Source organism: Arachis ipaensis, chromosome B7 (assembly GCF_059453495.1).
Source record: "Arachis ipaensis isolate K30076 ecotype BB chromosome B7, ASM5945349v1, whole genome shotgun sequence".
Classification (NCBI taxonomy): domain Eukaryota; kingdom Viridiplantae; phylum Streptophyta; class Magnoliopsida; order Fabales; family Fabaceae; genus Arachis; species Arachis ipaensis.
The window spans coordinates 78,957,945-78,975,000 of NC_142442.1; the positions used below are offsets into that span (position 1 = coordinate 78,957,945).

Genomic DNA, 17,056 nt, shown 5'->3' on the forward strand with positions numbered 1-17,056 from the left:
AAGCATGTCAGAAGGACACTTTTTGGTCAGTCCTTTGTATCTCTCCCAAGCTTCATAGAGGGATTCACCTTCTTTCTGTCTGAAGGTTTGAACATCCACTCTAAGCTTGCTCAGCTTTTGAGGAGGAAAGAACTTGGCTAGGAAAGCCTTGACCAGCTTATCCCAAGAGTTCAGGCTATCCTTAGGTTGAGAGTCCAACCATACTCTAGCTCTGTCTCTTACAGCAAAAGGGAAAAGTATGAGCCTGTAGACTTCAGGATCCACTCCATTAGTCTTAACAGTATCACATATCTGCAAGAATTCAGTTAAGAACTGAAAAGGATCTTCAGATGGAAGTCCATGAAACTTGCAGTTCTGCTGCATCAGAGAAACTAATTGAGGTTTCAGCTCAAAGTTGTTTGCTCCAATGGCAGGAATGGAGATGCTTCTTCCATGTAAATTGGAATTTGGTGCAGTAAAGTCACCAAGCATTCTCCTTGCATTGTTGTTGGGTTCGGCTGCCATCTCTTTTACTTGTTCGAAATTTTCAATCAAGTTGTCTCTGGATTGTTGTAATTTAGCTTCTCTTAATTTTCTCTTCAGAGTCCCTTCAGGTTCTGGATCAGCTTCAACAAGAATTCCTTTTTCTCTATCCCTGCTCATAAGAAAGAGGAGAGAAAAAGAAAAGAAGAGGAATCCTCTATGTCACAGTAAAGAGGTTCCTTATTGTTAGTAGAAGAAAAGAAGAAGAGAAAAATCTGAACTCAGAAAGAGAGAGAGAGGGTTCGGATTTTTGGTGGGTGAGGGAGAGATGTTAGTAGATGAATAAATAAATAGAATAAGATGAGAGAGGGGAAATTTCGAAAATAGTTTTTGAAAAAGAGTTAGTGATTTTTGAAAATAGTTTTTGAAAAATGTTAGTAATTTTCGAAAATTAAAAAAAATCAAAAATTAAAATAATTAGTTAATTAAAAAGAATTTTTGAAAAAGAGGGAGATATTTTCGAAAATTAGAGAGAGAGAGAGAGTTAGTTAGGTAGTTTTGAAAAAGATAAGAAACAAACAAAAAGTTAGTTAGTTAGTTGAAACAAATTTTGAAAAGATAAGAAGTTAGGAAGTTAGAAAAGATATTTTGAAATCAAATTTTTGGAAAAGGTGAGATAAGAAGATATTTTTGAAAAGATATGATAGAAATTAGTTTTTGAAAAAAGATTTGATTTTTTTTTAAAATTACAATTAATGACTTGATTCACAAGAAATCACAAGATATGATTCTAAAACTTAAAGTTTGAATCTTTCTTAACAAGCAAGTAACAAACTTGAAATTTTTGAATCAAAACATTAATTGATGATGTTATTTTCGAAAATTATGTGATAAAGATAAGAAAAAGATTTTTGAAAAATATTTTTGAAAATTTCGAAAATAACTAAGAAAAATGAAAAAGATTTGATTTTTGAAAAAGGTTTTGAAAAAGATAAGATTTTTAAATTGAAAATTTGATTTGACTCATAAAAACAACTAGATTTTAAAAATTTTTGAAAAAGTCAATCCAAATTTTCGAATTTTATGAGAGAAAAAAGGAAAAATATTTTTTTTATTTTTGAATTTTTAATGATGAGAGAGAAAAACAAGAAAAATGATGCAATGCATGAAGGTTATGGATCAAAACAATGAATGCATGCAAGAATGCTATGAATGTCAAGATGAACACCAAGAACACTATGAAGATCATGATGAACATCAAGAACACATTTTTGAAAAATTTTTAATGCAAAGAGAACATGCAAGACACTAAACTTAGAAATCTTTAATGCTTAGGCACTAAGAATTCAAGAATGCATATGAAAAACAAGAAAAGGCACAAAACATGCAAATGCAAAGATCAAACAAGAAGACTTACCAAGAACAACTTGAAGATCATGAAGAACACTATGAATGCATGAAAATTTTCGGAAAAAATGCAAGATGCACATGCAATTGACACCAAACTTATAACATCACTCAAGACTCAAACAAGAAACAGAAAAATATTTTTGATTTTTATGATTTTCTAATTTTTTTGGATTTTTTCTAAAATTATTATGAAAAATAAAAATAAGGATTCAAAATTTTTAATATGAATTCCAGGAATCTTATGCTCTAAAGCTCCAATCAAAGGGTCAGGCATGGCTTAATAGCCAGCCAAGCTTTAGTATGTAACTCAGACATGACACGTCTAACATGCCCTACAGTTGTATTAGACATGGCTTTACAGCTAGCCATGCTTCATGAAACACTAGAATTCATTCTTAAAAATTCTGAAGAAAAATATATTTTTTGAAAACACATTTTTTTTTTCGAAAACAAAGGAGAAATTTTTGAAAGATTTTTGAAAAATTTTTGAAAACAAAACAAAAAGAAAATTACCTAATCTGAGCAACAAGATGAACCGTCAGTTGTCCAAACTCGAACAATCCCTGGCAACGGCGCCAAAAACTTGGTGCGCAGAAATTGTGATTACACTTTAATTATGTAAAATTCATCGCTCTTTCTTTCCCTGGTAATGGCGCCAAAAACATGATGCCAATACCATGGTTCACAACTTCGCACAACTAACCAGCAAGTGCACTGGGTCGTCCAAGTAATACCTTATGTGAGTAAGGGTCGAATCCCACGGAGATTGTTGGTATGAAGCAAGCTATGGTCACCTTGTAAATCTCAGTCAGGCGGATATCAAATGGTTATGGAGTTTTCGAAATTAATTAATAAAATAGGGATAGAAATACTTATGTAAATCATTGGTGAGAATTTTAGATAAGCGAATAGAGATGCTTTCGTTCCTCTGAACCTCTGCTTTCCTGCTATCTTCATCCAATCAGTCTTACTCCTTTCCATGGCTGGCTTTATGTGATACATCACCATTGTCAATGGCTACTTTCGGTCTTCTCTCGGGAAAATGATCCAAATGCCCTGTCACGGCACGACTAATCGTCTGGAGGCATCACCCTTGTCAATGGTTTCATCTTATCCTCTCAGTGAAAATGGTCAACGCACCCTGTCACGGCACGGCTATTCATCTGTCGGTTCTCGATCATGCTGGAATAGGATTTACTATCTTTTTGCGTCTGTCACTACGCCCAGCAATCGCGAGTTTGGAGCTCGTCACAGTCATTCATTCATTGAGTCCTACTCGGAATACCACAGACATGGTTTAGACCTTCCGGATTCTCTTGAATGCCGCCATCATTCTAGCTTACACCACGAAGATTCTGATTAAGAGATCTAAGAGATACTCATTCAATCTAATGTAGAACGGAAGTGGTTGTCAGGCACGCGTTCATAGGGAATGATGATGATTGTCACGTTCATCACCTTCAGGTTGAAGTGCGAATGAATATCTTAGTAGCGAAATAAGATGAATTGAATAGAAAACAGTAGTACTTTGCATTAATCTTTGAGGAACAGCAGAGCTCTACACCTTAATCTATGGAGTGTAGAAAATCTACCGTTAAAATTACATAAGTGAAAGGTCCAGGCATGGCCGAGAGGCCAGCCCCCAAAACGTGATCAATAGATCAAAATATGATCAAAAGATAATCCCTAGATGTCAAATACAATAGTGAAATGTTCTATTTATAATAAACTTGCTACTAGGGTTTACAGAAGTAAGTAATTGATGCATAAATCCACTTCCGGGGCTCACTTGGTGTGTGCTTGGGCTGAGCTTTGAGTGTTGCACGTGTAGAGGTCCTTCTTGGAGTTGAACGCCAGCTTTTGTGCCAGTTTGGGTGTTCAACTCTAGTTTTGGATCCTTTTCTGGCGCTGGACGCCAGAATTGGGCAGAGAGCTGGCGTTGAACGCCAGTTTGCGTCATCTAAACTTGGCCAACGTATAGACTATTATATATTTCTGGAAAGCCCTGGATGTCTACTTTCTAACGCAATTGGAAGAGCGCCATTTCGAGTTCTGTAGCTCTAGAAAATCCACTTTGAGTGCAGGGAGGTCAGAATCCAACAGCATCAGCAGTCCTTCTTCAACCTCTGAATCTGATTTTTGCTCAAGTCCCTCAATTTCAGCCAGAAAATACCTGAAATCACAGAAAAACACACAAACTTATAGTAAAGTCTAGAAATGTGAATTTAACATAAAAACTAATGAAAACATCCCTAAAAGAAACCAGATCCTACTAAAAACATACTAAAAACAATGTCAAAAAGCGTATAAATTATCCGTTCATCAGTGCTTTGGACGATAACCGAACAGCTGCACCGCTAGATAAAGCCACACGCACAACCCACACACCGCTCATCTACCACCACGGTCCGCAAACACAGCACGCCCGGACGAACCGCACCACGCACGCCTAGGCGCATGCGGGCAAGCGGAAGCATACGGGAGGGCCGAGCCAACGCCGCTGGGCAGGTTTCAAAGGAAGGGACGAAGGAGACTCGAGGGACAGCCCGAAGCGTCAGGCGCTTCGGACAATAACCGAACAGCTGCACCGACTAGATAAAGCCACACGTACAACCCACACACCGCTCATCCGCCACCACGGTCCGCAAACACAGCACGCCCGGACGAACCGCGCCCCGCACGCCTAGGCGCGTGCAGGCAAGCGGAAGCGCACGAGGTAGCCGAGTCAGCGTCGCTGGGCAGGGTTCAGGGGAAGCGACGAAGAACATTCAAGGGACAGCCAGATGCGTGAGGTGCTTCGGGCGATAGCCGAACAGCCGCACCGTCTTAAGCAACACGCCCAACCCACACCGCAACGGACACCGTCGTACGTCGACCCTAGACGTAGGGCGAGCACGACACGTTGCCCCTCGGGAGTGGACACGAACAGGTAACCGTCTTCCGCAACGTGTCCCCTCAAAGTGCTGGGACGACCACGTCGTGTTGCCCCCTGCCCACGACACCCGCTGCCGCGCGCATATCCATCATCCGCGTCGTGCGCCACACTAGGCCTGGCCAAGTGTTGGGCTGCGCAAGCTATGTTGCCCCTCGTGGGGGCGCAGAGGCCGCCCGCCGTTCCCACGTCGTGCTCGGACTTGGGATGATCCCCCTAGTCCTGGGCCGAGCACAAGGTGTTGGCCCGAGCGTGTTCCCTAGGCACAACTCCACCACGCCATGCTCCCTAGGTGGTGCCTAGGTGGGCCGTGTACGGACGTGTTTCCCTTCTTGTTGGTCCTTCGGTGATCGGGGTTCGCCGCAGCCAGACGCCCGTGCTCGACCTTGGACCCGGGGCGGGGGACCCCGGCGGCACACCACAACCACAACGTGCTTGCTAGTGTGCCTAGGGGATGGCAAGGCAACGTGCATCTTGCTGGCATTGCACCCAGCAAGCCTTTGGGCAACTCGAGTTTCAGCAGCACGACACCCCTCCCCCCTATAATAGGCTGCCGAGCCATTACCAAAGTGCCACGGGTAGACATCCTGTTCCGTGAGGAGACATACTCAAGGAAAGTGCTCTAGAAGTGGAATTTTGACGCCGTTTTTTGCAAAAACCTCTAGAAAAATAAGATCTTTCCATCCTCCAAATTTGGTGAATTTACACCATGTGGATTTTTTTTTACGATTTTTTTACTGCCCAGAATGCCGGAAATTCAAAAAAAAATGAAAAACGGAGCAAACGTGTGATTTTTGACCTGGATTTTTTTGTGCATCCTTTACATAATATTACCAAGGTTCCCTCAAAATTTTAGAAAAAATGCACGAGCCAATTATGAGATATGAAAATTTGGCTCCTTCGTTGCAATGCTCCGAGCCATCGTTGCAACGGCTGGTGCCTCCGTTGCAACGAAACCAGCCAACTATGCACCTAACCCAGCATCCGTTGCAACGTGCCCTACCTCCGTTGCAACGTCACCAGCATCCGTTGCAACGCGCCCTGCCTCCGTTGCAACGCGCCCGGCCAACGTTGCAACGCACCCTGCCTCCGTTGCAACGTGCCCAGCCAACGTTGCACCGCCCCCAGCATCCGTTGCACCGCCCCCAGCCAACGTTGCAACGCGCCCAGCATCCGTTGCAACGCCCCCAGCCAAGGTTGCAACGTGCCCTGCCTCCGTTGCAACGCTCCCAGCCAACGTTGCAACGCGCCCTGCCTCCGTTGCAACGTGCCCGGCCAACGTTGTACCGCCCCCAGCATCCGTTGCACTGTCCCCAGCCAACGTTGCAACGCGACCTGCCTTTGTTGCAACGCGCCCAGCATCCGTTGCAACGCCCCCAGCCAACGTTGCAACGCGCCCTGCCTCCATTGCAACGTCACTAGCATCCGTTGCAACGCGCCCTGCCTCCGTTGTAACGTCACCAGCAACCGTTGCAACGCGACCTGCCTCCATTGCAACGCCCCCAGCCAACGTTGCAACGCGCCCTGCCTCCGTTGCAACGTCACCAGCATCCGTTGCAACGCGCCCTGCCTCCGTTGCAACGTCACCAGCCAACGTTGCAACGCGCTCAGCATCCGTTGCAACGCCCCCAGCCAACGTTGCAATGCCCCCAGCTTCCGTTGCAACGATCCCAGCATCCGTTGCAAAGCGACCTGCCTCCGTTGCAACGTCACCGGCCAACGTTGTAACGCACACTGCCTCCGTTGCAACGCGTCCAACCTCCATTACAACGCCTCCAGCCAACGTTGCAACGCCCCCAGCCATCGTTGCAACGTGCCCAGCATCTGTTGCACCGCCCCCAGCCAACGTTGCAACGCGACCTGCCTCCGTTGCAACGCCTCCAGCCAACATTGCAACGCCCCCAGCCAACGTTGCGACGCGCCCTGCCTCCGTTGCAATGCGACCTGCCTCCGCTGCAACGCACCCAGCCAACAATGCAACGCGCGCAGCATCCGTTGCAATGACCCCAGCATCCGTTGCAACGCGACCTGCCTCCGTTGCAACACCCCCAGCCGACGTTGCAACGCCCCCAGCTTCCGTTGCAACGATCCCAGCATCCGTTGCAATGCGCCCTGCCTCCGTTGCAATGTCACCAGCATCTGTTGCAACGTCACCAGCATCCGTTGCAACGTCACCAGCATCCGTTGCAGCGCACTCAGCGTCGTGTCCGTCCCCTGCAACTGACCAGTCACTATGCCTGGTCACCGTGATGGGGTACGCGTGTACTGGTACCCATGGGAGCGAGACAGCAGTGGCTTGTTTCCGTCCTCGTAGGGTGCCTGCTCACCCTTTCCAGAGCGCGTCTTTCTGCTGGGACCACATTCCGAGCCTTGGGGTGGCCCGACCTTGCTGGGTGCCAGCTCTCCCTCAGGCAACGTCCTCCCTGGTTGACCGCGTGCCGGGTCTTGCTGACTAGGGAAGGACAAATCATCGCGCGTAGTGCTGGCATTGCGCCCAGCAATCCTTCGGCCAGGTCGAGTCTGAGCAACTGGAGACGCCTCCGTATAATAGGCTGCCGAGCCGTTACAGAAGTTAAGCCGGTTGAGGTCGGCTTTGCCGTTCGGGGATCCGTTTGCGTTCTACGGCCCATTCTTCCCCCGGGGGCCGGGGGGCGGCTCGCCCTAAAGAGGAAAGGTCATTTTTGACCGGGATTTTTTCGTGCAGCCTTTAAAAAGTATTCTTAACACCCCGACAAAACTTCAGGCAAAACTCACGAGCCAACGGTGATATGTGGAATTTTGGGTCCTCCGTTGTAATCGCTGTGGCCGACCGGCCTGAATAGGCCACGTGCCCTGATGAGCGGATATTTTGTACACTTTTTGGGGTTAATTTCATATAGTTTTTAGTATGTTTTAGTTAGTTTTTAGTTTATTTTCATTAGTTTTTAGGAAAAATTCATATTTCTGGACTTTACTATGAGTTGTGTGTTTTTCTGTAATTTCAGGTATTTTTCTGGCTGAAATTGAGGGAGCTGAGCAAAAATCTGATTCAGGCTGAAAAAGGACTGCTGATGCTGTTGGATTTTGACCTCCCTGCACTCAAAGTGGATTTTCTGGAGCTACATAACTCGAAATGGCGTGCTTCCAATTGCGTTGGAAAGTAGACATCCAGGGCTTTCCAGAAATATATAATAGTCCATACTTTGCTCAAGGATAAATGACGTAAACTGGCGTTCAACGCCAGTTCTCTGCCCAATTCTGGCGTCCAGCGCCAGAAAAAGATTAAAAGTTGGAGTTCAACGCCAGAAATGGATCCAAACCTGGCGTTGAACGCCCAAAATGGCCTTATGTACGTGAATTGCTTAAGTCTCAGCCCCAGCACACACCAAGTGGGCCCCAGAAGTGGATCTCTGCACCATCTGTCATAGTCTACTCACTTTTTGTAAACCTAGGCTACTAGTTTAGTATAAAAACAACTTTTAGAGACTTATTTTGTATCTCATGACATTTTAGATCAAAAATTTGTATTCTTTGACGGCATGAGTCTCTATACTCCATTGTTGGGGGTGAGGAGCTCTGCTGTGTCTCGATGAATTAATGCAAGTATTTCTGTTTTCCATTCAAACACGCTTGTTCCTACCTAAGATGTTCATTCGTGCTTAACTGTGATGAAGGTGATGATTCGTGACACTCATCACCTTCCTCAACCCATGAACGTGTGCCTGACAACCACCTCCGTTCTATATCAGATTGAATGAGTATCTCTTAGATCTCTTAATTAGAATCTTCGTGGTATAAGCTAGAACTGATGACGGCATTCATGAGAATCCGGAAAGTGTAAACCTTGTCTGTGGTATTCCGAGTAGGATTCAATGATCAAATGACTGTGACGAACTTCAAACTCGCGAGTGCTGAGCGTTAGTGACAGACGCAAAAGGATAAAGAATCCTATTCCAGTATGATCGAGAACCGACAGATGATTAGCCGTGCTGTGACAGAGCATGTGAGCATATTCTTCACTGAGAGGATGGGATGTAGCCATTGACGACGGTGACCCCCTACATACAGCTTGCCATGGGAGGACGTGCATGCGTGAATCAGAAGACAGAGGAAAGCAGAGATTCAGAAGACAAAGCATTTACAAAACTCCAACATATTCTCCATTACTGCATAACAAGTAACCTTTAATCCATGCTCTCTTGTTTATTCGCAATTCAACTGATAAACATAATTGACCTCCTGACTAAGATTTACAAGATAGCCATAGATTGCTTCAAACCAACAATCTCCGTGGGATTCGACCCTTACTCACGTGAGGTATTACTTGGACGACCTAGTGCACTTGCTGGTTAGTGGTACAAGTTGTGAAATGTATGATTCACAATTTGTGCACCAAGTTTTTGGCGCCGTTGCCGGGGATTGTTCGTGTTTGGACAACTGACGGTTTATTTTGTTGCTTAGATTAGGAAAAATTTTTTCTTTTTGGTTTAGAGTCTCTTATTATTGTTTTTGGTTAAAATTTTTAGAATCCTTATTTTCTCTTTCAAAAAAAAAAATTTCTTTTCGAAAATAATTCTTTTTTATTGAATTTTTCTTGTTTGATCTTTAGTTTTTCTTGTTTTGTGATTTTTCTTGTTTTTCTTGTGTCTTTTCAAAACATTAGTTTTCAAAAAAATACTTCTTCAAGACAAGTGTTACATTCATAACTCATTTGGCTAGAGCGTTAGTCTGTGTTCTTGGTAATTGGGTTAGAATCTTTTATATTCTTTTCAAAATCTTCTTTTTCATAAATAATAATTTCTCTATTAAATTTTGTGCCAAACTTTAAGTTTGGTGTTTTCTTGTTGATTTTCCTTTGGTTTTCGAAAATTTTGGTTTGGTTTTCTAAAAATTTTAAGTTTGGTGTTCTTTCCTCATGTTCTTGTGTTCTTGTGAGTCTTCAAAGTGTTCTTGAGTTTTTCTTGTGACTTGATCTTAAAATTTTTAAGTTTGGTGTTCCTTGGTGTTTTCCCTCCAAAATTTTCGAAAATAAGGAGCATTAGATCTAAAAATTTTAAATCTTGTGCTATCTTATTGTTTTTCTCTTTCCTCTTAAAAATCAAAAATATCTTTTCTCTCTATTTTAAAAACAAATTTTCGAAATATATTTCTAAAATTCAGATTTTTATTTCAAAATTTAAAATTTTTTTTTCAAAATCATCATATCCTTTTCAAAACTTCCTAACCACTTTCTCTCTCCTCAGTTTTTCAAAAATCTTCACTCAATTTTTATTTACTTTATTTTAATTTATTTCATTTTCGAAATAAATATATAAATAAATAAATAAAAATATTTTTTCTATTTAACATCATCTCCCTTTCTCCATCATGGACCTAAGCGGAAATGAACAGTCCAGGAGGACTCTGGGGTCATATTCTAACCCCTCTACTGCTTCATATGGGAGTAGTATCTGCATACCCTCCATTGGAGTCAGTAGCTTTGAGTTGAATCCTCAGCTCATTATCATGGTGCAGCAAAGTTGCCAGTATTCCGGTCTTCCACAGGAAGAACCTACAGAATTTCTGGCACAGTTTTTACAAATTGCTAACACAGTACATGATAAAGAAATAGATCAGGATGTCTACAGACTATTACTGTTTCCATTTGCTGTAAAAGACCAAGCTAAGAGGTGGTTGAATAACCAACCTAAGGCCAGCATAAGGACATGGAAACAGCTGACAGAAAAATTCCTGAATCAATATTTTCCTCCAAAACGGATGACACAGCTAAGGCTGGATATCCAAGGCTTTAAACAAGGAGATAATGAATCTCTTTATGATGCTTGGGAGAGATACAGAGAGATGCTACGAAAATGCCCCTCTGAAATGTTTTCAGAGTGGGTTCAGTTAGACATCTTCTACTATGGGCTTGCAGAAGGAGCTCAGATGTCTCTAGATTACTCAGCTGGTGGATCTATCCACATGAGAAAGACAATTGAAGAGGCTCAAGAGCTCATTGATACAGTTGCCAGGAATCAGCATCTGTACCTAAGCAGCAACCCTTCCATGAATGAAGAGGTTAAAACAGTAACTGCTGAACTCAGTCCTGTAAAACAAGCTGCTGAATTCAATCAGCAATTGGACTTCCTAACAAAGCAATTAGCCGAATTCAAAGATAGACTACAAGAGACAAGGATGGCTAATATACATATGGAAGAACAGTTTAAGCAAACAAAGCAGCAGCTGTCAAGACAAATAACAGAAGAATGCCAAGCAGTTCAATTAAGAAGTGGGAAAATATTAAATACCCCACCTCAAGGCAGCAAAAAGCTAAGGAATGAGCAAACCACCCAAAATTCACCTGAGGACAGTAAGAGCCCAGGAAAAATAATTCTGGCACTAAAACGCCAGAAAATTGGTGGAAGGCTGGCGCTGAACGCCCAGACCATACCCAAAACTGGCGTTCAACGCCAGAAACAAGGCAAAACTGGCGTTCAACGCCAGAAATGGGCAAGGATCTGGCGTTGAACGCCCAAACTGGGCAAGATCTGGCGCTGAACGCCCAAAATGGGCACAATTCTGGCGTTCAAACGCCAGGAGCAGACAAGGAGCTGGCGTCCAGTTTCACTCCAGCTTCTAACTCTGGCACTCAATTGCCAGTGAGGGATCAGACACACACAAATGCTGATAACAACCCCTCTAAAAAGGCTTCTTCAACCACTTCTATAGGCAATAAACCTACAGCAACTAAGGTTGAAGAATATAAAGCCAAGATACCTTATCCTCAAAAACTCCGGAAAGAGGAGCAGGATAAGCAATTTGCTCGCTTTGCAGATTATCTCAGGACTCTTGAAATAAAGATTCCATTTGCAGAAGCACTTGAGCAAATACCTTCTTATGCCAAGTTCATGAAAGAGATCTTGAGTCATAAAAAGAATTGGAGAGAAACAGAAAGAGTTCTCCTCACTGAAGAATGCAGTGCAGTCATTCTGAAGAGCTTTCCTGAAAAGCTTAAAGACCTTGGGAGTTTTTTGATACCATGCATATTAGAAGGTAATTGCACCAAGACATCTTTATGCGATCTTGGGGCAAGCATCAACCTAATACCTGCATCCACTATCAGAAAGCTTGGCTTAACTGAAGAAGTTAAACCAACCCGGATATGTCTCCAACTTGCTGATGGTTCCACTAAATACCCATCAGGCGTGATTGAAGACATGATTGTCAGAGTTGGGCCATTCGCCTTTCCCATTGACTTTGTTGTGCTAGAAATGGAGGAGCACAAGAGTGCTACTCTCATTCTAGGAAGACCCTTCCTAGCAACTGGACGATCCCTCATTGACGTCCAACAGGGGGAAATAACCCTGAGAGTCAATGATGATGAATTCAAGTTGAACGCTGTCAAAGCCATGCAGCATCCAGACATATCAAAAGACTGCATGAAAGTTGATCTTATTGACTCTTTGGTAGAAGAGATCAACATGGCTGAGAGTCTTGAATCAGAGTTGGAAAACATCTTTAAAGATGTTCAGCCTGATTTAGAGGATTCAGAGGACATGAAAGAGCCTCTGAAATTTCTTCTGGAAGAGGAAAAACCTCCTAGACCCGAGCTCAAGCCATTACCACCATCCTTGAAATATGCCTTTCTGGGAGAAGATGACACTTTTCTAGTGATCATAAGCTCTGCTTTAAATTCACAGGAAGAGGAGGCACTTATTCAAGTGCTAAGGACACACAAGACAGCTCTTGGGTGGTCCATAGGTGACCTTAAGGGCATAAGCCCAGCTAGATGCATGCACAAAATCTTATTGGAGGATAATGCCAAACCAGTGGTTCAACCACAGAGGCGGCTAAATCCAGCCATGAAAGAAGTGGTGTAGAAAGAGGTCACCAAATTACTAGAGGCTGGGATTATTTATCCTATTTCTGATAGCCCCTGGGTGAGCCCTGTCCAAGTCGTCCCAAAAAAGGGAGGCATAACAGTGATTCATAATGAAAAAAATGAACTGGTTCCTACAAGAACAGTTACAGGGTGGCGCATGTGTATTGACTACAGAAGGCTCAATACAGCCACCAGAAAGGATCATTTTCCTTTACCATTCATAGACCAGATGCTAGAAAGACTAGCAGGTCATGATTATTACTACTTTTTGGATGGCTACTCAGGCTATAACCAGATTGCAGTAGATCCCCAGGATCAAGAGAAAACAGCATTCACATGTCCATCTGGAGTGTTTGCTTATAGAAGGATGCCATTTGGGCTATGTAATGCGCATGCAACCTTCCAGAGATGCATGCTCTCTATTTTCTCTGATATGGTGGAAAAATTTCTAGAAGTCTTCATGGATGACTTCACAGTATATGGAGACTCATTCAGCTCCTGTCTTGATCACCTGAAACTTGTTCTGAAAAGATGCCAAGAGACCAACCTAGTTTTAAACTGGGAAAAATGTCACTTCATGGTGACTGAGGGGATTGTCCTTGGACATAAAATCTCAAACAAGGGAATAGAGGTAGATCAAGCAAAAATAGAGGTAATTGAAAAATTACCACCACCTGCCAATGTTAAGGCAATCAGAAGCTTTCTGGGGCATGCAGGATTCTATAGGAGGTTTATAAAGGATTTTTCAAAAATCGCAAAACCTCTGAGCAATCTGCTAGCTGCTGATACGCCATTTGTGTTTGACACAGAGTGCCTGCAGGTGTTTGAAATGCTGAAAGCTAAGCTGGTCACAGCACCAGTCATTTCTGCACCAGACTGGACGTTACCATTTGAGCTAATGTGTGATGCCAGTGATCACGCCATTGGTGCAGTATTGGGACAGAGGCATGACAAGCTTCTGCATGTCATTTATTATGCTAGTCGCGTTTTAAATGATGCTCAGAAAAATTACACAACCACAGAAAAAGAATTACTTGCAGTGGTTTACGCCATTGACAAGTTCAGATCATACTTAGTAGGATCAAAAGTGATTGTGTATACTGATCATGCTGCTCTTAAATATCTACTCACAAAGCAGGATTCAAAACCCAGGCTCATCAGATGGGTGTTGCTTCTGCAAGAGTTTGATATAGAAATAAGAGACAGAAAAGGGACAGAGAACCAAGTGGCTGATCATCTGTCCCGGATAGAGCCAGTAGAAGGGATGCCCCTCCCCTCTCTTGAGATCTCTGAGACTTTTCCGGATGAGCATTTATTAGCCATTCAGGAAACACCATGGTTTGCCGATATTGCAAACTATAAAGCTGCAAGGTTCATACCCAAGGAGTATAACAGGATACAAAAGAAGAAATTAATTACTGATGCAAAGTACTACTTGTGGGATGAACCCTATCTCTTTAAGAGATGTGCAGACGGAATAATCCGTGGGTATGTGCCTAGAGAAGAAGCACAGAGGATCCTATGGCATTGCCATGGATCACAATATGGAAGCCATTTCGGAGGTGAGCGAACAGCCACCAAGGTCCTCCAATGTGGTTTCTATTGGCCCACACTCTATAAAGATTCCCGAGAGTTTGTACGTAACTGTGACAGTTGCCAAAGAGCTGGCAATCTGCCTCATGGTTACGCCATGCCTCAACAAGGAATCTTGGAGATTGAGTTGTTTGACGTATGGGGAATTGACTTCATGGGACCTTTCCCACCATCATACTCAAACACTTATATTCTGGTGGCAGTTGATTATGTATCAAAATGGGTTGAGGCCATTGCCACACCCACCAATGATACTAAGACAGTGCTGAAGTTCCTCCAGAAACATATCTTTAGCAGATTTGGTGTCCCTAGAATACTAATCAGTGATGGGGGCACTCACTTCTGCAATAAACAGCTTTACTCTGCCATGGTTCGGTATGGAATTCGCCACAAGGTGGCTACTCCATATCATCCACAAACTAATGGGCAAGCTGAAGTCTCTAACAGAGAATTAAAGAGAATCCTAGAACGGACAGTAAATACCCGTAGAAAGGATTGGGCACGGAGCTTGGATGATGCTCTGTGGGCTTACAAAACAGCATTCAAGACCCCTATAGGGACCTCTCCATACCAACTGGTGTATGGTAAGGCATGTCACCTGCCCGTGGAACTGGAACATAAGGCCTACTGGGCAACCAGATTCCTAAACTTTGATGCCAAATTAGCAGGAGAAAAAAGATTGCTCCAGCTAAATGAGCTAGAGGAGTTCAGATTCACAGCTTTCGAAAATGCCAAGCTTTATAAAGAGAAATAAAAAAAGTGGCATGACAGAAAGCTGTCATCTAGAATCTTTGAACCAGGACAGAAGGTTCTGCTGTTCAACTCTAGACTCAGGCTATTCCCCGGGAAATTGAAATCCCGGTGGAGGGGACCATACGTGATTACAAGCGTATCACCATATGGTTATGTAGAGCTTCAAGATATTGACTCTAACAAGAAGTTCATTGCTAATGGACAGAGAATCAAGCACTATCTTGAAGACAATGTTGAGCAAGAGTGCTCAAGGTTGAAGCTAGATTAAAAGCTCAGCAAGGTCCAGCTAAGGACATTAAAGAAGTGCTTGTTGGGAGGCAACCCAATTTTTATTTATTTTCATGGTTTTTCATGTTTTATTAGGTTCATGATCATGTGGAGTCACAAAATAAATATTAAAAATTGAAAACGGAATCAAAAACAGCAGAAGAAAAATCACACCCTGGAGGAAGCACCTGTCTGGCGTTCAACGCCAGAACAGAGCATGGTTCTGGCGCTGAACGCCCAAAATGGGCAACATCCTGGCGCTGAACGCCCAGAACAAGCATGGTTCTGGCGTTCAACGCCAGAAATGGCTAGTAAATGGGCGTTGAACGCCCAAAATGGGCACCAACCTGGCGCTGAACGCCCAGAGTTGTGTGCAAGGGCATTTTGCATGCCTAAATTGGTGCAGGGATGTAAATGCCTTGACACCTCAAGATATGTGGACCTCACAGGATCATTTCAAGATCTGTGGACTGCACAGGATCCCCACCTTCCCTCCTCATAATCCTAGTTTTTTTTTTCCACATCTTCTTCTTTTGCTCGAGGGCGAGCAACATTCTATGTTTGGTGTGGTAAAACAATTATGTGAAGGATCTATAGCTCAGTGGTAGAACATGTGGCTGCAAATCAAGAGATCCCTGAGATACCTCAGGGGATGCACTTCCCTCCACATAATTATTGGAAGCAACTGAGGATAGAAATACCAAAAATCAGTAGGAATCAAGCCACAAAGGCAAGGAAGAGACATAAAAGAGCTCAAGAACATCATTGTTTCCTCAAGAAGGAAACGCCATCATCACTAAGGTGGACTCGTTCCTTGTTCTTACTTTCTCTGTTTTTCGTTTTCTCTATGATAAGTGCTTATCTATGTTTGTGTCTTCATTACATGATCATTAGTAGTAATTAGTGTCTATTTTTATTTTATCCCTAATTAAGTTATAGTCTATTTTTCTCATCATCAGCAAACATGAATAAAATAGTAGATCTTTTGAATAAGAGGCAATAAAATTTCGAGTTTTTAATAAGAAAAATTCTAATTAGTAACATGTGGTGGCAATGCTTTCTGTCTTCTGAATGAATGCTTGAATAGTGCATATGTCTTTTGAATTTGTTGTTTAAGACTGTTAAATATGTTGGCTCTTGAAAGAATGATGAACATGAGACATGTTATTGATAATCTGAAAAATCATAAAAATGATTCTTGAAGCAAGAAAAAGCAGCAAAGAACAAAGCTTGCAGAAAAAAATATATATATATATATAATAAAATAGGCGAAAAAAAATAGAAAGAAAAAGAAAAAGCAAGCAGAAAAAGCCAAAAGCTCTTAAAACCAAGAGGCAAGAGCAAAAAGCCAATAACCCTTAAAACCAAAAGGCAAGGGCAAATAAAAAGGATCCCAAGGCTTTGAGCATCAGTGGATAGGAGGGCCTAAAGGAATAAAATCCTGGTCTAAGCGGCTAAACCAAGCTATCCCTAACCATGTGCTTGTGGCGTGTAGGTGTCAAGTGAGAACTTGAGACTGAGCGGTTAAAGTCAAGGTCCAAAGCAAAAAGAAGAGTGTGCTTAAGAACCCTGGACACCTCTAATTGGGGGCTTTAGCAAAGCTGAGCCACAATCTGAAAAGGTTCACCCAATTATGTGTCTGTGGCATTTATGTATCCAGTGGTAATACTGGAAAACAAAGTGCTTAGGGCCACGGCCAAGACTCATGAAATAGCTGTGTCCAAGAATCATCATACTAAAATAGGAGAATCAATAACACTATCTGAATTCTAAGTTCTTATAGATGCCAATCACTTTGA

At 42.9% G+C, this 17,056-nt stretch overlaps 1 non-coding gene across 1 annotated transcript; it reads left to right on the forward strand.

Moving 5' to 3' along the window:
• On the forward strand, positions 1-108 carry LOC148553089 (small nucleolar RNA R71). Its single transcript, XR_015892695.1, has one exon. It is a non-coding gene; the product is annotated as a small nucleolar RNA R71 (small nucleolar RNA).
• Positions 109-17,056: the final 16,948 nt, after the last annotated feature.